The sequence below is a fragment of the Balaenoptera ricei genome, chromosome 16 (genome assembly GCF_028023285.1).
Source record: "Balaenoptera ricei isolate mBalRic1 chromosome 16, mBalRic1.hap2, whole genome shotgun sequence".
Classification (NCBI taxonomy): Eukaryota; Metazoa; Chordata; class Mammalia; order Artiodactyla; family Balaenopteridae; genus Balaenoptera; species Balaenoptera ricei.
This window is the reverse complement of record NC_082654.1, coordinates 26,372,516-26,394,583: the sequence shown is the minus strand read 5'-3', so window position 1 is coordinate 26,394,583 and position 22,068 is coordinate 26,372,516. Positions and strand designations below refer to the sequence as shown.

The following is a 22,068-nucleotide window of genomic DNA, read 5'->3' as shown; positions in this document are numbered from 1 at the left end:
TTGTTCACTGTGAGCCAGATAATGTATTATCACATCTTATAGTTTTTTCCCTGGAATTTTCCATAATTCTTATTTTTTTGTTTGCTTACTCTTTTTCACATCACTAGCTTATTAGCCCATACTCGTTGCCAGAATTCTAAAACACATGGGGTTATATATCAGTTCTTTAGGTTGTTTTGGAGGCATCTGTCCTAGAATTGCCAACAGGAACTATAGAACTGTACAGCCTGTTGCTCTGAATCTTACCTTCACAAACTAACCTAAAAATCTCTTTATATTTTTTCCTATGTTTAAATCCTTCACTTCTGGATCCCAACTCAGAGTCTTTCTTAGTTTACTCACTTATCTTGGGAGAACATACCCTTCAGGAGTTTCCAGAGAAAAGATACAGGAAGAGTAATTTTTTAAGATCTTGTGTATCAGTTATCTATTGCCACAGTAATGCTGCATAGCAGATAACTGAGAAATGTCAGTTGCTCACAATAAGTATTATTCGTCACATTTCTGGGGTGGTTGACTCGGGGCCTCTGCTGACTTTGGAAGCTGTCTGGCTTTCAGCTGGTCTTGGGTGGTCTTGGCTGGGACGACTGGGGTGACCTAGCTCTGTTTCAGGTATCTCATCCTCCTTGGGGACCGGCAGTCTAGCTAAGGAGTGATCTTCACATGGTGATGGCAGAGGGCAAACAAATGCTTATGTGCTTTTCTTGTATTTTAAATATACCTGCTGACCGTTTTTTTTTTTTTCTGATTTACCAACATATGCTTTATTATAGTTTTAAAATGTAAACAACTATTTGAAGAAACAAGGAAACAGTATACGTTGAAAGCAAAACCTGAAATTACAACACTAGGGAAATTTAAAGGTCATCTGTCAGTAGCTGTCTTTCTGGTTGCAACTGCAGAGACCTCTGCTTGCCCTGAGAAATCACTGATATGTGGGGCTTTTGCTAGGAGTATGACAATTTTACTTTCTCCCTTGTCTGCCTTGATTGTCCCAGGAATGAGTCAGAAGCCAAGAGGAGTTATTAAGAAGGAGAGTTTTACAAGCAGTGGTGTGCTGGTGAATGGGTTTTCCAAAAAGAAAAGCCCTGATTTGTAACATTTGCCAGTTCCCATGGTATAAATAGTCCCACCATGGCCAATTTCAAGGATGACTGTATTTAATAAACAAATTGTACAATTTGTGAAAATTTAACAATCAGTTCTTATGAGCTAGTACTGGCCCACTCCAGCACACTGCTGCTTAGTTCTAAAATGGGATGTTTTTTAATATGCAACTTATTTGACCAAAAACAAATATCTGTGCAAATGTGCAGAGAAAAAATTAAGATAAGTAACATCCTTCAGCTGTCTGATTAAATGTCACTTTCTCAGGGAGGCTGTTCTTTCCCTTTTTATATTATGTAAGATTCTCCTCCAAGTCTTTTAACATTGTTATTGTTCTTTCATAGTATTTATCACACTGATTATTTGTTTCATATTGGTCTATCCCACTAGACCTTAACCTTCAGGGAAGACGGGGACCATATCTATCATAGGGTTAGCCTGGATCCTGCAATAGTGAAGTGTATAGTAAATGTCAGATAAATGAATGATTAAATCTCAGGAATATGAAATATTTTTTAGGGTTCTTTTTATTGAATTGTATGTTAAGTGTGTTCCTCCTTCAAGGATTTGGCAGAAAAGAGAAGAAAAACATTACTAATTTGCAGGAGAGAGAAGCTGGCTTCCCTTTGGGCTTTTTGCTGGGCCTCACCACATTCCCCTGTGTAATCAAGGCTGTAAAGCTTTGATTAGTAGTATGTTGTTTGTGGCTTTAGGGCCTTCAGATACTAGTAATTGTTTTCATCAGTGTATTAGTTATGACTCTGGGACTTGTAAGCAGCTGGAAACAAGAGTGTTCCTACTGGTAAATATGAATGTTTATTGTTCTGAATTAGATGACAGTACTTTCATTGTTATTTCAGACGAGTGTTTGAAGAACATGTTTTTAAACTTGGTGACTGAGTTGCAGTACGGTTTTGTGATTGGTATTGTATTCAGTAAACTTCTGCAGCATGAAGTTTTGAAAGAATGAAAAATTAACATTAATTAAACTAACCTAAGTTATAGAAAGCCTTCTATAAATGAACTAAAAAACTAACTATAAAAAACTGTTTCTAAACATGAGCTTATGTAGGTTTAAATTACCGATCTATAATGTTCTATTTAATCATTTCAGCCTTTTCATAATTTGGAAAGAGATTCACATATTTGTGACCCATTGTTTGGTCATTACAGGCATTGACTTTGTTTGGACAGAAACTTGTGATAGAGCTAGAAATTTGCTCCCCAGATTGAAGCAGACCTTGCTTGTGTGTGGTCTAAATATTTATATTTCTTAATAATGACAAGTTTTTGCCCTTTTTTTTTTTTTTTTTTTAGTAATAGTCCTTTTGGAACTTTTTTTTTTTTTAATATTTATTGGCTGCGCTGGGTCTTGGTTGCGGCATGCGGGATCTTTTTAGTTGCGGCATCCGGAATATTTAGTTGCGGCATGCAAACTCTTAGTTGCGGCATGTGGGATCTAGTTCCCTGACCAGGGATTGAACACGGGCCCCCTGCATTGGGAGCACAGAGTCTTCGCCACTGGACCACTAGGGAAGTCCCTGTCTTCTGCTTTTTTGATCCAATTAAGTGGTAAATATAAGCGATCTTTTATATCATGAAATTTTAGATCTTAAAGGGACAATAACATCTTAGTCTAGCCTTTTCATTTTATATAGCACTTGGATTGTAAGTTTTATGAGACTGCCATTGGCTGGCAGTAGTTGTCAGTAAATATTTATTGAATGAGTAAATAAATGAATGTACCTTGTGGATAAAGAATGAAGACCAGAGAGATTAAAAAACTTTCATGCTTATACAATTAGTGGAATAGCCAAGGCTATTTAATGGCCATTTTAAGAAAGCTGAAGAGTAGGATGACTATAGAAGGTGTTATAAATGAATAGAATTCAGGGAAACACTAATAAAAATAATTTCTATTATCATAGTTCCCAGTAACTATTAAGGGAATTCCAATATTTTAAGCTATAGCAACGGCTCCAAGTCTCTCTGTGTACGAGGTTTTTGCAGGAAAAAAATTTTGATGCGATTAGTGATTTTAAAGCAGTATGTGTAAAAAGCTTAGGAAATATTCTCTCTAGAACAAGATATTTCATTGACAGTCCAAGCTCAGAATATAACTTAAATATATTGTGTGATTACATTTTAGTTGCTGTTAAGGACTGAAAGACTGAATTTTACTAATATTTTCTAACAAGTAAGAAATATGAAAGAGAAAGATCTTTCTTTTCTGCAGCAAGTGGACAAAATTCTTGCTTTGTGCAGGAAACCTTGGCAGATCTTGAGAATTCTAAATTGCTCTGTTTTGTCTTTTTTTCCTCAGAAGAATTTGAATAGTTTTTTTTTTCTTCTATCTGAAACATGTTTTTCTTCTCCTCACCCTCATGTTTAACTTAATTAGGACTCCTCTTCTGTATCTACATATTTTGTCTGATACAGCCAAGTCTTTTTAAGACATCATTGAGAGCTCTCAAAGCTTTTAAAAAAAAAAACTTATTTATTTATTTTTGGCTGCGTTGGGTCTCCGTTGCTGCGTGCGGGCTTTCTCTAGTTGCGGTGAGCGGGGGCTACTCTTTGTTGCGGTGCGTGAGCTTCTCATTGCGGTGGCTTCTCTTGTTGCAGAGCACGGGCTCTAGGTGCATGGGCTTCAGTAGTTGTGGCACGCGGGCTCAGTAGTTGTGGCTCGCAGGCTCTAGCGCGCAGGCTCAGTAGTTGTGGTGCATGGGCTTAGTTGCTCTGCGACATGTGGGATCTTCCTGGACCAGGGCTCAAACCCGTGTCCCCTGCACTGGCAGGCTGATTCTTAACCACTGCGCCACCAGGGAAGCCTTAGAGCTCTCAAAGCTTCTTTTACCACCAAGTTCCTCATCATCAGAGCTAGATATAGGAAGTCTTTCTGGTCCCTTGCTTCCAAGTGAATGGCCCTAAACAGACCAGAAGACCACAGTCTCATTTGTGTTCTCTTTGGTATTCTCTAGGTATATTCCTGGCAGACGTGTCACCCTGCACTATTTCGGATTCTTCCTTGGGTTCTTACTGGCTGCTCTTAGTCATATTCCTTCTAGCCATCAACTCTTCCAACATCATGACCAAGTCATGAGTACCCAGAAGCTCCTAGTGTTTAAGTAAGCCCTTGATGGCTTATTCTACAACAGAGAGTATGTTTTTGTTTTGCTTTTAAATCGCTAGATCAGGTTGATGGAAAAGCTTTCTTTTTTTTTTTTTTTTTTAAACATCTTTATTGGAGTATAGATGGAATAGCTTTTTAAGCTAGAGTGTATTCAGTTCACAACATGTCATCAAGGGACAGTCGTAGAAGTAGGATTGGGAGCATGGAGGACTTGCCTAGTTCCCTAAACAGAGAATGAACACGCCCCATCAACTGAAGAGAGACCTCAGACTTGGTATCATCCATCAGCTTAGAGATGCATAGTTTCTTATATCTGCTAGACTATGTCTTAGTCCTGGACATTGTTCTGTGCTTGCCCTGATTTACCTGTAGTATTCATTGCCTGTTTTGGTTTATAGGGCGCAAATTAGCTTTGACATTCACCTGCCCTATTTTACTTGGAGAAGGTCATCATGTCTTGCCACTGAAACTGAAAGATTACAAAGATAGTGCATTTGATTTAGATTTGAGTGTGGGTAGTGAGACCTCAGAAGCCAAAACTAGAACCAATATGGAAGTTACAGGGAAGTCAGTTTCAGCTTAATATTAGTAGAATTTCTAATAAGTAGAGCTGTTAGAAAATGTTCTGTATTGTTCCTAGATGTGTAGTTACTTTACTAGGGGTGATTCAGCAGAAGCTAGATAAACAGTTGGAGGGTTTTTTGTGGGCATTGACAGTGTGGGTGGGGTGGGCTAGATGATACACCAGTGGTGAGATTTTTGACTCCGGTGTAAATGTTCAGTGGTTATAGACTAATGCAGAGAGAGAACAAGCTGAGAAGACTCCTGGCAGTGGTTAGTCACTGAGCAGGATGAAATTGCCAAGGGAGGATGTACTTGGAAGAGCAGAAGGCCATACCTCAAAGCCCATATTTAAAAGGTGGAAGCAGGAAGTGGAACTGCTGAAGGAAAACATTGAGAGGAAGAAAACTGGAATAGTTTAGAAAGTACAGAGGCCAAGGGGAGAGAGTTGGAAGGAGGAAGGAGGAATTTGAGAATAACATAGAAACTGGTTTACTCTAAGGCAGTCGTCCCCAAGGTAAGTTGCATGCACAGCCAACCACTAGGATGCAGTAGGACTCACGTGTCTATTCAAACATAAATAGCTTTATAGAAACACATTTATACTTATTATTCTTGAATTTATTTTTGAAGGTATTTCATGATGTATATAATGTATTACTATAGTAATATTTGTGTATAACTTATAAATAGATACAGTATATTGGAGGAGGTGTGACCAACATTTAACTAATAGAATACACAGTCAAAAAATTATTTGAGTCCTCTGTCCAAGAAAGAAAATACTCTAGGTCTCTTCTATGCTTATAGGTATCCCATTTAGGTTTTTAAAAAAATTTTTTTATTGTGTTAAAACACATAAAATTTACCATCTTACCCATCTTTAAGTGCACAGTTCAGTGGTATTAGATATATTCACATTGTTGTGTAACCATGACCTTCTTCTATCTCCATAATTCTTTTCATCTTATAAAACTGCAACTCTATACCCATTAAACAGTAACTCCCATTTCCCCCTACCCATAGCCCCTGGCAGCCACCATTCTACCTTCTTTCTTCATGATTTTTTTGACTATCCTAAGTACCTCATATAAGTGGAATCAGACAGTTTTTGCCTTTTTGTGGTTGGCTTAATTAGCATAACATCCTCAAGATTTATCCATGTTGCAGCATATTACAGAATTTCCTTCCCTTTTAAGACTTAATAATATTCCATTATGTGTATATACCACATTTTGTTTATCTGTTTTTCAGTCCATGGACACATGGGTTGCTTCTATGTTCTGGCTATTGTGAATGATGCCGCTATGAACATGGGAGTACAGATAGTTCCCCCACACCCTCCTTTCAGTTTTTTTTTTAGAATAGACCCAGAAGTAGAATTGCTGGATCATATGGTGATTCTATTTTTAATTTTTGGAGGAACTACCATACTGTTTTCTACAGTGGCTGTACCATTTTACATTCCCACCAACAGTTCACAAGGGTTCCACATCCTCGTCAACACTTATCATTTTCTGTTTTTTTGATAGTAGCCATCCCAATGGGTATGAGGTGGTATCTCATGGTAGTTTTTTTTTTTTTTTTTTTTTTTTTTTTTTTTTTTTTTAAATTAATTAATTTATTTATTTATGGCTGTGTTGGGTCTTCGTTTCTGTGCGAGGGCCTTCTCCAGTTGCGGCAAGCGGGGGCCACTCTTCATCGCGGTGCGCGGGCCTCTCACTATCGCGGCCTCTCTTGTTGCGGAGCACAGGCTCCAGACGCTCAGGCTCAGTAGTCGTGGCTCACGGGCCTAGCCGCTCCGCAGCATGTGGGATCTTCCCAGACCAGGGCTCGAACCCATGTCCCCTGCACTGGCAGGCAGACTCTCAACCACTGTGCCACCAGGGAAGCCCTCTCATGGTAGTTTTGATTTGCGTTTCCCTAATGACTAGTGATGTTGTGCATCTTTTCGTGTACTTCATGGCCATTTGTATATCTTCCTTGGAGAAATGTCCATTTAAGTTCTTTGCCCATTTTTAAATGGGTTGTTTTATTGTTTGAGTTTTGGGAGTTATATGCTGGATACTATTCCTTTATTAGATAAACTATTTGTAAATATTTTCTCCCATACTGTGGGTTGCCTTTTTACTCTGTTGATTATTATCTTCTGATGTACATCATTTTTAGTTTTCTTGAAGTCCTATTTGTCTTTTTTTCTTGTTTCCTATGCCACTGGTGTCATATCTAAAATTATTGCCAAATCTAGTGTTGTGAAGCTTTTGTCCTATATTTTCTTCTAAGAGTTTTATATTTGTAGGGCTTATATTCAGGTTCTAGATCCATTTTTTGAGTTAATTTTTGTATATGGTGTTAGATAAGGATCCAACTTCATTCTCTTGCATGTGGATATCCAGTTTTCCCAGGACTATTTGTTGAAAAGAATATCCTTTCCCCATTGAAGGTTTGGTACCCTTGTAAAAAATCATTTGTCCGTATTGCAAGGGTTTATTTCTGGGCTCTCTAGTAGATTCCATTGGTGTATATGTCTGTCTGTTCACTAATACCACACTGGTTTGATTACTGTAGCTTTGTGGTAAGTTTTGAAATCAGGAAGTATATCCTCAAGTTTTGTTCTTTTTTAAGATTGCTTTGGCTACTTGGGGACATTTTGAGATTCCATATGAATTTTAGGATTTTTTTTTTTTTTTTTTTTCTATTTCTACCAAAAACATGATTGGGATTTTGGTGGGAATTGCATTGAATCTGTAGTATGAATTGTATTCAATACTACAATTGTAGTATTGAATCTTGGGTAGTATGGACATCTTAACAGTATTAAGATTTCCAATTAATGAACATGGGATGTTTCTGTTTATGTCCTTAATTTCTTTTGTCAATGTTTGTAATTATCATTGTACAATCTTTCTCCTTCGTGGTTAAATTAATTCCTTATTCTTTTTGATACTATTGTGAGTAGAATTGTTTTTGTGAACAGAATTGTTTTTGTAGTTTCCTTTTCAAATTGTTCATTGTTCGTATATAGAAATGCAACTGATTTTTCTGCATTGGCTTTATATTTTGCTACTTTACTGAATTTGTCAGTTTTAACAGTTTTTTTGGTGTGTGGAATCTTTAGGGTTTTTCTTACATGTAAGATCATATCATCTGCAAATAGAGAATTTTACTTCTTCCTTTCCAATTTGGTTGCCTTTCTTTTTCTAGCCTAATTGCTCTGGGTAGAACTTCCAGTACTGTATTGAGTAAAAATGCTGAAAGTGGGTATCCTTGCCTTGGTCCTGATCTTAGAGGAAATGCTTTCAGTCTTGGACCATTGGGTATGATGTTTTTTGTGAGTTTTTCACATATGGCTTTTATTATGTTGAGGTAGTTTCCTTCTATTCCTAGTTTGAGTGTTCTTATCATAAAAGGGTGTTATTCTATCAGATTCTTTTTCTGCATCTATTGAGGGATCATGTGGAATTTTTTTCCTTCATTCTGTTGATATGGTATATTACTTTTTTTTTTTTTAAAGTCTGTTGAACCATCCTTGCATTTCCCACTTGGTCATGGTATATAATCCTTTTAATATGCTGCTGACTTCTGTTTGCTGCATTTTTTTTTTTTTTTTTTAATAATTCTTTATTTTATTTATTTATTTTTGGCTGTGTTGGGTCTTCGTCTCTGTGCGAGGGCTTTCTCTAGTTGTGGCAAGTGGGGGCCACTCTTCATCGCGGTGCGCGGGCCTCTCACTATCGCAGCCTCTCTTGTTGCGGAGCACAGGCTCCAGACGCGCAGGCTCAGTAGTTGTGGCTCACGGGCCTAGCTGCTCCGCGGCATGTGGGATCTTCCCAGACCAGGGCTCGAACCCGTGTCCCCTGCATTGGCAGGCAGATTCTCAACCACTGCGCCACCAGGGAAGCCCTGTTTGCTGCATTTTGTTGAAGGTTTTGGCATCACTGTTCACAAGGGATATTGGTCTGTAGTTTTCTTGTTGTGTCTCTGTCCAGATTTGGTATCGAGGTAATGCTGGCCTCACAGAATGAGTTTGGAAGTATCCCCTCCTCTTCAGTCTTTTGGAAAAATTAGAGAAGAATTGGTGTTAGTTCTTTAAATGTTTGGTAGAATTCATCAGTCAAGCCATCAGGTCCAGGGCTTTTCTTTGTTGGAAGACTTGATTACTGATTCAATCTCCTTATTAATTATAGGAATAGTCAGATTTTCTAGTTCTTCATGATTTAATCTCGGTAGCTTTTGTGGCTCTAGGAATTTGTCCATTTCATCTAGTTATCTGATTTGTTGGCGTCCAATTTTTCACAGTATTCCTATCCTTTTTATATCTGTAGAACCAGTGCTAATGTCCCCACTTTCATTTCTGATTTTAGTAATGTGAGTCTTTACAGCTTTGTTCCCCACCCCTTTTGGTTGGTGATGTCAGATAATTAACATCTTTATACATAGTACACTCAAAAACAAAGTTATGATTCTTTAAAATGCACTAGTCTCAAATTATATAGAAAACAAGATTTGGAGTGAGAAACCTAAGTTTTAACAGTAATACTAGCTTTTACACTGATGGTTTTTTTTTTTTTTCCTTTAAATGTATTAGTCTCTTAAGTCATGTAGAAAAAGCATAGTTACAAACCACTGTTACAATAATACTAGCTTCTGCAATTGCCAGTGTAGTCACCTTTACTGAAATCTGTATTTCTCTATAGGCTTCAAAATACTGTCTAGTGTCCTTTCATTTCACCCTGCAGGACCCCCTTGGGCATTTTTTGTAGGGCAGGTCCAGGTCACATACTCCCTCAACTTTTGTTTATATGGGAGAGTCTTGATTTCTCCCTCACTTTTAACAGTTTTGCCAGATATAGGATTCTCGTTTGATAGTTTTTTTCTTCTATCATTTGACTATATCGACCCATTGTCTTATGGCCTCTGAAGTTTCTGACAAAAAGTCTGATAATCTTACTGAGGATCCCTTGTATGTGATGAGTCACTTCTATTGTGCTTTCAAGGTTCTCTTTGTCTTTTGAAAGTTTGATTATAATGTGTCTTGGTGTGGGTCTCTGAGTTCTTCTTACTTGGAGTTTACTGAGCTCCTTGGATGTTTATGTTCATGTATTTCATTAAATTTGGGACATTTTCAGCCATTATTTCTTCAAATATTCTTTCTGCCCTTTTCTCTCTCTCTTTTCCTTCTGTGACTCCCATTATGCTTATGTTGGTCTTCTTAATGGTGTCCCATGGGTCCCTTAGTCTCTATTGGCTTTTCTTCCATCCTTTTTTTCTTCAGACTCAGTAATTTCCATTGTCCTATCTTCAAGTTCGCTGAATCATCTGTCTGCTGAAATCCACCTTTGAATCCTTCTAATGAATTTTTCATTTCAGCTATGTATCAATACTCTTCAGCTCCAGAATTTCCTTTTGGTTCTTTCTAAGTTTTCTATCTCTTTATTGATATTTCCATTTTGTTCACACATTGTTTTCTTGACTTTTTCCATATCTCCCTTTAGTCTGTTGGGCGTCTTTAGGACAGTTACTTTGAAGTCTTTGTCTAGTGTATCAGCCGTTACATGTTTTTCGGAGACAGCATCTGTTGATTTTTTTTCTTTTATTTATTTATTTGGCTGCATCGGGTCTTCATTGCGGCACGTGGGATCTTTTGTTGCGGCACGTGGGATGTTTCGTTGCGGCGCGTGGGCTTCTCTCTAATTGTGGCATGTAGGTTTTCTCTAATCTAGTTGTGGCACGTGGGCTCCAGAGCACATGGGCTCTCTAGTTTGTGGCACATGGGCTCTAGTTGAGGCCTGTGACCTCAGTAGTTGTGGTGCATGGGCATAGTTGCCCCGCGGCACGTGGGATCTTAGTTCCCCAACCAGGGATCGCACCTGCGTCCCCTGCGTTGAAAGGCGGATTCTTTACCCCTGGACCACCAGGGGAGTCCTGATATTTTTCTTTTTCTTTGAGTGAGCCATACTTTGGTGTTCCTTTATATGCCTTGTGATTTATTTTATTTTACTGGACTTTTGAATTTAATAATGTGGTAACTCTGGAAATCAGATTTCCCCCTTCCCTAGGGTTTGCTTGTTTTTCTTATTGTTTGTTTTTTGTTTTTGATTGTTGTAGATGGTCTCTTTGCTGAGGGTCAGTCTGAGTAAGCTGAAGGTCTTCCCAGGTCTTTTCTGAGCCTTTCCCTGGGCGTACACAGTCACTTTCTAATTTTCTCCATATATGCAGTTGTTTTTAAATGTCCTAGTCTTTAAAGTCTGGCTCCAAAAGGGGAAAAAGTGAAAAATGAAGGGGGAGAAGGGGTCTGGCCTTTTAATCCCCCTGGAAGTCATTTCAGCCAGAGGGAAGGGGCTGCAATAGGGTCGGGGAGGCACAGTGACAGTGGCCGCCCACCTTCTTGTCTGTGCTCTGTGATCAGAAGCAGCCATCAGCACTCAGAGCAGAGATGCTGATATTTGGAGGACAGGGTCCTTTTTGCCCACCCTAGCTCCCACAAGCTGTGGGCAGTGGTTCCAGGAAAACATGCACAGTTGTCTGCCAGGGGTTGGGGGTGGAGGATGGGTAGCTCCTACTGTGCTAAGAGCCAAAATTGACTGACATTCACCACAATTTACCATCTAAGTCTTCCTGTGGAAGTTGCAAGCCTTCAAAGTTCCAAAATGGTTGGATCAGACAGATTCTACCAATGCAGTTGTTGTCTAGGTGGGAGATAGATTCCTGGTGCTTCATGCTGCGGCATCTTCCCAGAATCCCCTCCCCCATTTAGTTTTATAAATATTCCCTCGTCAGATTTTGACTGGATGTTTCATTTTTGCCTAACCATAACGGACGTAATGAAGGCTTAGAAACATGCAGAAAATGCCACCCCTGGCTCTGGTTAAGAGCACTGTCTTATTAAGGCAGGATCTCGGTTACCTACTGCTGCCTAACAACAACTCCCCCTCCCGGCCCTCCAAATTTAGTGGCTTAAAACAACCACCATTTTATTGGTTGTGATGCAGAAGTTCAGGAATTTATCATGGGTGGTGATCTCTGCTCCAGTGATGTTTGTTGGGCTCACTCACGGGGCTGCGTTCACTTGGTGGCTGAAAGGTCTGAGGTGGCCTCACTCACATGTCTGCGGCCTCACGCTGTCACCCGGAGTGCCACGGTTCTCATCCTCGGGGCCTTCTCTCCGCACGGCCTTCTCTCTGGCAGGATAGGCTGAGCTTCTTTACATGGTACCTGGTTTCCCAGGCAGTGGGAGCTGTCAGGACTCTTAGGGCCCAGGCCCAGAACTGGCACAGCAGTCACTTCTGATGATTCTGCTGATCAAGTCACAGGGCAGCTCAGGTTCAGGTAGAGAGGAAATAGGACTACTCTTCCTATCAAGAGGTAGACTCTATGTCTGCAGGTTTAGGAGGAGTTGTTGGTACCTGTCTTTGCAGAATATCTCTGACAGGAGTCTAGACAGTCACTTGACTCGATATAGACTCAAAACAACTAAATTATAATGAAGTTCAAATTGAATGTGAGATTTCCAGGGCACCCCACTTCCCACTATTAGAATGTACGCTCCACGCGGGCAGGGATTTTTATCTGTTTGGTTCATTGCTTCGTTTCCAGCCTGAGAGCAGAGCCTGGCTTGTGATAGAGGCTCAGTGAGTATCTGTTGCAGGAAGGACTGCTTGATGGTGATGGTAGTAGCAGAAGGGTTGGTGTAGAACAGCTCCATCAGAGAAGGCTGCAGAGACAACGTGAATCTTCAGCCAAGTTTGTGAAAAGAGTGATGGACGTGAATCAGTGTCTCAGAGGTGGGGAGACAACGCTTATTCACTGTTCCACAACATTGAGGCCCGCCCGTGCCAGATGTGAGGGGGAAGTGAGAGACCTTCCCTTGAGGAAGGGGATCCCAACATCGCAGTGTATGACGTGCGCTAAATCATAGAAAAGAGAGGGGTCTTCTTGGGATGACAGTGGGAGGCTTCAGCGTGGGTGTGCTCGGATGGGACTGAGTAAGGTGAGTGTGACTGAAACTGAGCTGAAGACACGACTAAAACATGATAGTTACGGGGTGTGCATGTGACTGAAAAATTTCCAGAGGCTCAAAAATAGTCACCTTCAGGATAGATATATTTATACATCCTGAAATGGTAAGGGTCTCCCCCTCTAAGTCCTTAAACATGTGTTATGTGATGAACACTAGATTTGAGAGTTTCTGAATTTGGTGTAAAATTTTTTGATATCAGTGATAAGGAAGGACTTCCCTGGCGGTCCAGTGGTTAAGACTCCGTGCTTCCACTGCAGGGGGAGTGGGTTCCATCCCTGGTCTGGGAACTAAGATCCCACATGCCATGCAGCATGGCATAAAATAAAAACAAAAAGCAGTGTTAAGGAGAGCGTGAAGGGAGACCATTCATTATTAGGATTGGTGAGTTAATTGATGGTGATTATTCACCTTACTGTAGTTTTATAATGCTTTTAGAAGTTTTCAGAGATCATTGCCAAATACATGTGCCAGGGTGAAAAGCAAAAATAAAAAATTATTAGTATGTAGTAGTATCTTCCCTCCCTCCTTCTGCCGGGGAAGTGATCTCAGCCCTTGTTTGTGGTGAGTGAACCAGGAGAGGAGATGAATAAAGGAATGAGATGAGCATTCTGAACATTGAGTTCCATTAGGTAAACAGGAGTATTTTTAAAGTCCTCTCCCCTTAGTCACTTCTGTCCATACAGACAAGCAAACCACTGTCGCTGAACTTGTGGCAACATGTCCGGATGAGCAGGGGAACCTTTTGTTATCTTTTCAATCATCTTGAACAGCTCCTGAAGAAAGTTACTCTTCCTTTAGTGAGTAACTTTGGCCTTATCTATAAACTTAGTTGTGGTCTTCTTTTTTCTTGCCTTTTTCTCCAGAGGCTACTTCAGCAAATTAAATTTTTAAAAATTGAGGCTTACCTGATGTGCCAGGGAAGAAAAAATACTTGTTTTGTGTGAGTTCTTAGCTGAAGTGAGTCATGTCTAACTACACTAAGAAAATGAAACACTTAAAGGTACTTTGGGTTTTTTAAAATGTCCTCTTCACTCGTCGAACTCTAGGGCTCCTGGCTCATTGAAGGTTATTAGTATGGTAGGAATAGTGTCATTTATATATTTATTTAACTTTTTGGCTGCACTGCGCAGCACGTGGGATCCTAGTTCTCTAACCAGGAATCGAACCCGTGTCTCCTTCAGTGGAAGCGTGGAGTCTTAACACCTGGACCACCAGGGAAGTCCCCCGTGTCATTTATAATAGCAGTCATCACAGCCCCTTACATTTCATGTCCATTGGGCTTTCAGGTGGACAGGGCACAAGGCCAGTGAGGGGGGTAAGGAGAGAACAAGCCCAATTCCTAATCTAGAACACTCCTCACCGAAACTTCATACTGGGTTTCTTTTGTGTAAATTTTTCTTTTTTAGTTTATTAGCTCATGTCTTTCGTTAATCAGTGTACAATTACTTGTCTTCCGGTTTCTTGAAACAATAGATTAGATCACATTTGCCACAATAGCGTCTGTCAAAGTGGCTGGCCGTGGAAACTCCAGCACCCCATTCATCTGAAGGGCACTCCCTGCGGAGGTGGCTGATTTTACCATTCTCATCCACCTTACGGTATTTCAGGACAGCCAGCTTAGCCTTCTTTCTCTTATGCTTGCTCTTTTTGGGAGTGGTATAAGACTTCTTCCTTTTCTTAGCACCACCACGAAGTCTCCACACAGATGAAGAGTGGACTCCTTTGAATGTTGTAGGCAAAGTCCATCTTGCAGTTGCTAGCCAGCAAAGAAGTCTTTGCTGATCAGGAGGAATTCCTTTCTTATCCTGGATCTTGGCCTTTACATTTTCTATTGTATCCCAGGGTTCAACCTCCAGAGTGATGGTCATCACAATAATCTGCATCTTGGCTGCAGTTCCTCTGTGGATGGCAGATTCGAAAGCCTCTTTAGTGTAATCTTGGTCCTCTTTCTAACCCTTCCCGCTTTTTGATTTGTGAGGTGTGAGGGAATGTCTTTGTCCCTTCCTTAATGTGCATGCCTTGAATGGTTGTTTGAGGATATGGAACTTTAAAGATCTTTGCAGAAATGTACCTTCTTGTTTCTTTTACCCCATCCTCCAACTAGATGGAGAATTTGCATTATTGTTGGAGAGTAAGACAAGATCTCTGTCTTTTCAAGACTGAGACCGTCAGGAAGGAAGAAAACTCTCCTCTACCCTTCTAGGTTCTTCTGGCTGGTCTAAGAATTAAATTGACATGAGTCAGATCAACAGGAGAAAATCACATTTAATTTTGGTTTGCCGGATGGGATGGGGATGTGGGGAGGAGAGAAATAGGTAAGGGATATTAACAGGTACAAACGTCCAGATGCAAAATAAATGAGTCACGGGTTTGAAATGTACAGTGTGGGAATATATGTAAATCTTTGTATGGTGACAGATCATAACGATTTATTGTGGTGATCCTTTTGAAATGTCTAGAATTATCAAATCACTATTGTGTAATATTAAACTATGTTAGTTCCTAGGTCAACTATATTTCAGAAACAAACAAATTCATAGAAAAAGAGATCAGATTTGTGGTTACCAGAGGTGGGAGGGAGAGGGACGAGGAATTGGATGAGGGCAATCAAAAGGTAGAAACTTCCAGTTATCAGAAAAATAAGTACTAGGGATGTAATGTACAACATGATAAATATAATTAACATTGCTGTGTGTTACATATGAAACTTGTTAGGATTTACTATCAAGAATTCTCATCACAAGGAAAAAAACTTTTTCTGTTTCTTTAATTTGTATCTATATGAGATGGTGGATGCTCACTAATCTTGTGATAATCATTTCATGCTGTCAAATCATTATACTGTACATCTTAAACTTACACGGTGCTGTATGTGTGTCAAGTATATGTCATTAAAACTGGAAGAAAAATATTTGTTATGTATGGGAACTGCATATACCTGAGAGATTGAGAGACAGAAAGGTAAAATGAAGTATACATGCCATCCTGAACTAAGGAATGGGATAAGGGTCTGGGGCCTCCAAGGACAGGACGGTCATTTACAAGACAAGAAGAGCAGACATTTGGTGATTAGATGTTTGTTCGCCATGTGGATGGGGCCCCTTAGATAAAATTTCTCAGATAATAACCTTTTCTAAAAAAAATCTCCAATATAAATTCTTCTAGGTAGTTAAGGGAGGGATAGAGGTTTCTCCTGAACCTGCAGGATCTTGATTACCTTTAGCTCAATTGCCTCATGCAAAAATGGCACATTTTTGGGAGGCTTGTTCTGAACCCCTTTAGACCCAACTTTTTATATTTTCCATTGTGGTCCTAGGAAATTTGTAATTTCGAAAGAGTGTGCCCTCTTTGTTTACTCTTCTCCCTCATGAAATCCTTTCTAGCTAAAATGGGATAGAAATAATTGAAGAAAATAAGACATTGATTAAAATGGATATTTTTATTCTTTTGGGTTACTTCCTTTTAAAATTGTGGTATACGGTCTCAGGATTTGAACTGTGACATCTAACTTTTTCCATTATGCTGTTATGCCACTTTTTCCTAATTGGTTTGCTTAGCTCTTAGAATTTTCATTACTTTATTTCTTAAATTCCATCATATGTAGTAAAGCCATACTAACTTGAGGGAGTAGAGGGAGGGCCAGTCTAAACTAGCTTAAAATCTTAAACACAGTACTTTTCTTTTTTTTTTTTTTTTAATTAATTAATTAATTTATTTATTTATGGCTGTGTTGGGTCTTCGTTTCTGTGCGAGGGCTTTCTCTAGTTGCGGCAAGCGGGGGCCACTCTTCATCGCGGTGCGCGGGCCTCTCACTATCGCGGCCTCTCTTGTTGCGGAGCACAGGCTCCAGACGCGCAGGCTCAGTAGCTGTGGCTCACGGGCCTAGTTGCCCCGCGGCATGTGGGATCTTCCCAGACCAGGGCTCGAACCCATGTCCCCTGCATTAGCAGGCAGATTCTCAACCACTGCGCCACCAGGGAAGCCCAGTACTTTTCTTTTTAAAAAAATTTTTTTTATTTGTTTTTATTTTTATTTTTTTAATCAGTCATCAATTTTATACACATCAGTATATAAATGTCAATCCCAATCGCCCAATTCAGCACACCACCATCCCCACCCCACTGCAGTTTTCGCCCCTTGGTGTCCATACGTTTCTTCTCTACATCTGTGTCTCAACTTCTGCCCTGCAACCCGGTTCATCTGTACCATTTTTCTAGGTTCCACATACATGCATTAATATACGATATTTGTTTTTCTCTTTCTGACTTACTTCACTCTGTATGACAGTCTCTAGATCCATCCATGTCTCAACAAATGACTCAATTTCGTTCCTTTTTATGGCTGAGTAATATTCCATTGTATATATGTACCACAACTTCTTTATCCATTCGTCTGTTGATGGGCATTTAGGTTGCTTCCATGACCTGGCTATTGTAAATAGAGCTGCAATGAACATTGTGGAACATGACTCTTTTTGAATTATGGTTTTCTCTGGGTATATGCCCAGTAGTGGGATTGCTGGGTCATATGGTAATTCTATTTTTAGTTTTTTAAGGAACCTCCATATTGTTCTCCATAGTGGCTGTATCAACTTACATTCCCACCAACAGTGCAAGAGGGTTTCCTTTTCTCCACACCCTCTCCAGCATTTGTTGTTTGTAGATTTTCTGATGATGCCCATTCTAACTGGTGTGAGGTGATACCTCATTGTAGTTTTGATTTGCATTTCTCTAATAATTAGTGATGTTGAGCATCTTTTCATGTGCTTCGTGGCCATCTGTATGTCTTCTTTGGAGAAATGTCTATTTAGGTCTTCTGCCCATTTTTGGATTGGGGTGTTTGTTTAATATTGAGCTGAATGAGCTGTTTATATATTTTGGAGATTAATCCTTTGTCTGTTGATTCGTTTGCAAATATTTTCTCCCATTCTGAGGGTTGTCTTTTCGTCCTGTTTATGGTTTCCTTTGCTGTGCAAAAGCTTTTAAGTTTCATTAGGTCCCATTTGTTTATTTTTGTTTTTATTTCCATTACTCTAGGAGGTGGATCAAAAAAGATCTTGCTGTGATTTATGTCAAAGAGTGTTCTTCCTATGTTTTCCTCTAAGAGTTTCATAGTGTCCGGTCTTACATTTAGGTCTCTAATCCATTTTGAGTTTATTTTTGTGTATGGTGTTAGGGAGTATTCTAATTTCATTCTTTTACATGTAGCTGTCCAGTTTTCCCAGCACCACTTATTGAAGAGACTGTCTTTTCTCCATTGTATATCTTTGCCTCCTTTGTCATAGATTAGTTGACCATAGGTGCGTGGGTTTATCTCTGGGTTTTCTACCTTGTTCCATTGATATGTTTCTGTTTTTGTGCCAGTACCATATTGTCTTGATTACTGTAGCTTTGTAGTATAGTCTGAAGTCAGGGAGTCTGATTCCTCCAGCTCTGTTTTTTTCCCTCAAGACTGCTTTAGCTATTCGGGGTCTTTTGTGTTTCCATACAAATTTTAAGATGATTTGTTCTAGTTCTGTAAAAAATGCCATTGGTAATTTGATAGGGATTGCACTGAATCTGTAGATTGCTTTGGGTAGTATAGTCATTTTCACAATGTTGATTCTTCCAATCCAAGAACATGATATATCTCTCCATCTGTTGGTATCATCTTTAATTTCTTTCATCAGTGTCTTATAGTTTTCTGCATACAGGTCTTTTGTCTCCCTAGGTAGGTTTATTCCTAGGTATTTTATTCTTTTTGTTGCAATGGTAAATGGGAGTGTTTTCTTAATTTCACTTTCAGATTTTTCATCATTAGTGTATAGGCATGCAAGAGATTTCTGTGCATTAATTTTGTATCCTACAACTTTACCAAATTCATTAATTAGCTCTAGCAGTTTTCTGGTGGCAGTTTTAGGATTCTCTATGTATAGTATCATGTCATCTGCAAACAGTGACAGTTTTACTTCTTCTTTTCCAATTTGTATTCTTTGTATTTCTTTTTCTTCTCTGATTGCCGTGGCTAGGACTTCCAGAACTATGTTGAATAATAGTGGTGAGAGTGGACATCGTTGTCTCGTTCCTGATCTTAGAGGAAGTGCTTTCAGTTTTTCACCATTGAGAATGATGTTTGCTGTGGGTTTGTCATATATGGCCTTTATTATGTTGAGGTAGGTTCCCTCTATGCCCACTTTCTAGAGAGTTTTTATCATAAATGGGTGTTGAATTTTGTCAAAAGCTTTTTCTGCATCTATTGAGATGATCATATGGTTTTTATTCTTCAGTTTGTTAATGTGGTGTATCACATTGATTGATTTGTGTATATTGAAGAATCCTTGCATCCCTGGGATAAATCCCACTTGATCATGGTGTATGATCCTTTTAATGTGTTGTTGGATTCTGTTTGCTAGTATTTTGTTGAGGATTTTTGCATCTATATTCATAGTGATATTGGTCTGTAATTTTCTTTTTTTGTAGAGTCTTTGTCTGGTTTTGGTATCAGGGTGATGGTGGCCTCATAGAATGAGTTTTGGAGTGTTCCTTCTTCTGCAATTTTTTGGAAGAGTTTGAGAAGGATAGGTGTTAGCTCTTCTCTAAATGTTTGATAGAATTCACCTGTGAAGCCATCTGGTCCTGGACTTTTGTTTGTTGGAAGATTTTTAATCACAGTTTCAATTTCATTACTTGTGATTGGTCTGTTCATATTTTCTGTTTCTTCCTGGTTCAGTCTTGGAAGGTTATACCTTTCTAAGAATGTGTCCATTTCTTCCAGGTTGTCCATTTTGTTGGCATAGAGTTGCTTGTAGTAGTCTCTTAGGATGCTTTGTATTTCTGCGGTGTCTGTTGTAACTTCTCCTTTTTCATTTCTGATTTTATTGATTTGAGTCCTCTCCCTCTTTTTCTTGATGAGTCTGGCTAATGGCTTATCAATTTTGTTTATCTTCTCAAAGAACCAGCTTTTAGTTTTATTGATCTTTGCTATTGTTTTCTTTGTTTCTATTTCATTTATTTCTGCTCTGATATTTATGATTTCTTTCCTTCTGCTAACTTTGGATTTTGTTTGTTCTTCTTTCTCTAGTTCCTTTAGGTGTAAGGTTAGATTGTTTACTTGAGATTTTTCTTGTTTCTTTAGGTAGGCTTGTATAGCTATAAACTTCCCTCTTAGAACTGTTTTTGCTGCATCCCATAGGTTTTGGGTCATCGTGTTTTCATTGTCATTTGTCTCTAGGTATTTTTTGATTTCTTCTTTGATATCTTCAGTGATATCTTGGTTATTTAGTAACATATTGTTTAGCCTCCATGAAACACAGTATTTTTCAAGCAATGTTATATTGTCATTTGTGTGTATATGTATATGTACATAAAACGTAAATCACATGTTACCTAGCATGATCCTTAAGGAATTTGCAATTACCTGAGCCTCGGTTTTGCATGTAAATGGATACTTCTAAGTGCTTGAGGCTACTTTGAAAGAGTTCTTAATAGTTTAACCAGTAACCCTTAAAGTCTTGGTTATACTCATAGTAAACTTTAAAAAAAAAAATTCTCCTAGCTAGGGTGAGAGTCCATTTAGCTCAGCTATGAAGTATTACATTATTAAGTAGAATGGCGCTACTAGGATTTTTTTTTAGAGAAAATCTATACTGTTCTCCATATACATGTGCACTTACATGACTATTATATCTACTATACACACACTGATGTGTATGTGCACATGTATTACAATCCCTGAGCACACCACATATTTGCGGACAATTTGAGGACATGATCTTTGGGTATAAACTAGACTAAGCTTTCTGAAGGCAGAAATTGTGTCCCTTGGCATTCTTCTTCCAAAATAAACATACCTGCCAAAGACTGTGCTCTGGTACCCACCTCAGTTGGGGGCATCCTTTATGAGGAGCAGCTCCAATTCCTTTCTGCCTTTCTGTTTGGGTGCTAATGAATGGGAGGGGGGAGTATGTGTCAGGGGAAGGCTGGGAGGTTGAGCTGTGCACTGTCTACCTAGTTGTGAGTGGGAGTGTGATTCCTTGCCCATCCCTGATTCTCTTGCCTGCCACATCATAATCACAGTACTTAATAGCACAGGCCCTGGATTTGAACCTTGGCACTCTCATTTTCCAGCTGTGGAATCTATCTAGAGCAGATCTAGTTGATCTCTCCAACCTTCAGTTCCCTGATCTAGAAAATGGGGATCATAATTACACACTCCCAGGTATATGTACCCCAGGTGGGATTTTTGATAGTGGCAGATGGGTAATCCACGTGTCCCCCATCCGTGTATGCAACAAACTGGTGGGTATAAAGTATTCAAAAAATTTCCAGAAATTTCCAAGAAACAAAACTTATTTTTGCTGCTTGCTAGCAACTATTTACATAGCATTTATATTGTATTTACATCTGTTTACATAGCATTTACATGTATTAGGTATTATAAATAATCTAGAGATGATACAGAGTATTGGGGAGGATGTGCTTAGGTTATATGCAAATACTGTGCCATTTTGTATGAGGGAGTTGAGCATTCCTGGACTTTGGTATGGGGGGTGGTGTGCTGGAACCGACCCCACCCCCATACCAAAAGATGACTGTATAACACAGGTTTCTGTATCTCCTTTCTAGGTGGTCAGTTCTTCTAGGACATTGTCCTTGGCTTATTTGTAACTGACTTATAGAACTTGATATTCAGAAACTGTTAATTGAATGAATGCATACTCCCCTTTGAGCTTACCATAGTATTTGGATTTTTGATAATTACTAATTGTGTGCATTAAAAAACTTATATAGTAGAAACACACCATATAGGATGGTGTGTTTCATACATTTCCAATGGCCAGAGTAGATTATTGGTCTGGTTTGGCTAGACATTTGTTAATTCAGTCATTCCTTGGTATCCTCAGGGGATTGGTTCCAAGACCCCGACGGATACCAAAATCCTAGGATGCTCAAGTCCCTTATATAAAATGGTGTAGTATTTGCATATAACCTATGCCATTCTCCCTTATATTTTATATCATCTCTAGATTACTTATAATACCTAATACAATATAAATGTTATATAAGTAGTTTAAATATAGTGCAAATACTGTGTAAATAGTTGCCTGTGTGAAGGAAATTGAAGTTTTATTATTTTTTTGCTTTTCTTTTCCTGAAATCTTTTTTTTTAACATCTTTATTGGAGTATAATTGCTTTACAATGGTGTGTTAGTTTCTGCTTTAAAACAAAGTGAATCAGTTATACATATACATGTGTCCCCATATCTCTTCCC

General features: G+C 39.0%; 1 protein-coding gene and 1 pseudogene across 5 annotated transcripts in view; one reads left to right on the top strand and one right to left on the bottom strand.

Moving 5' to 3' along the window:
• CNNM2 (cyclin and CBS domain divalent metal cation transport mediator 2) overlaps nt 1–22,068 on the top strand; it is a 143,333-nt gene that overhangs the window by 49,377 nt on the left and 71,888 nt on the right. The window lies entirely within an intron of this gene.
• Nucleotides 14,261–14,701, bottom strand: LOC132350579 (ubiquitin-ribosomal protein eS31 fusion protein-like; annotated as a pseudogene).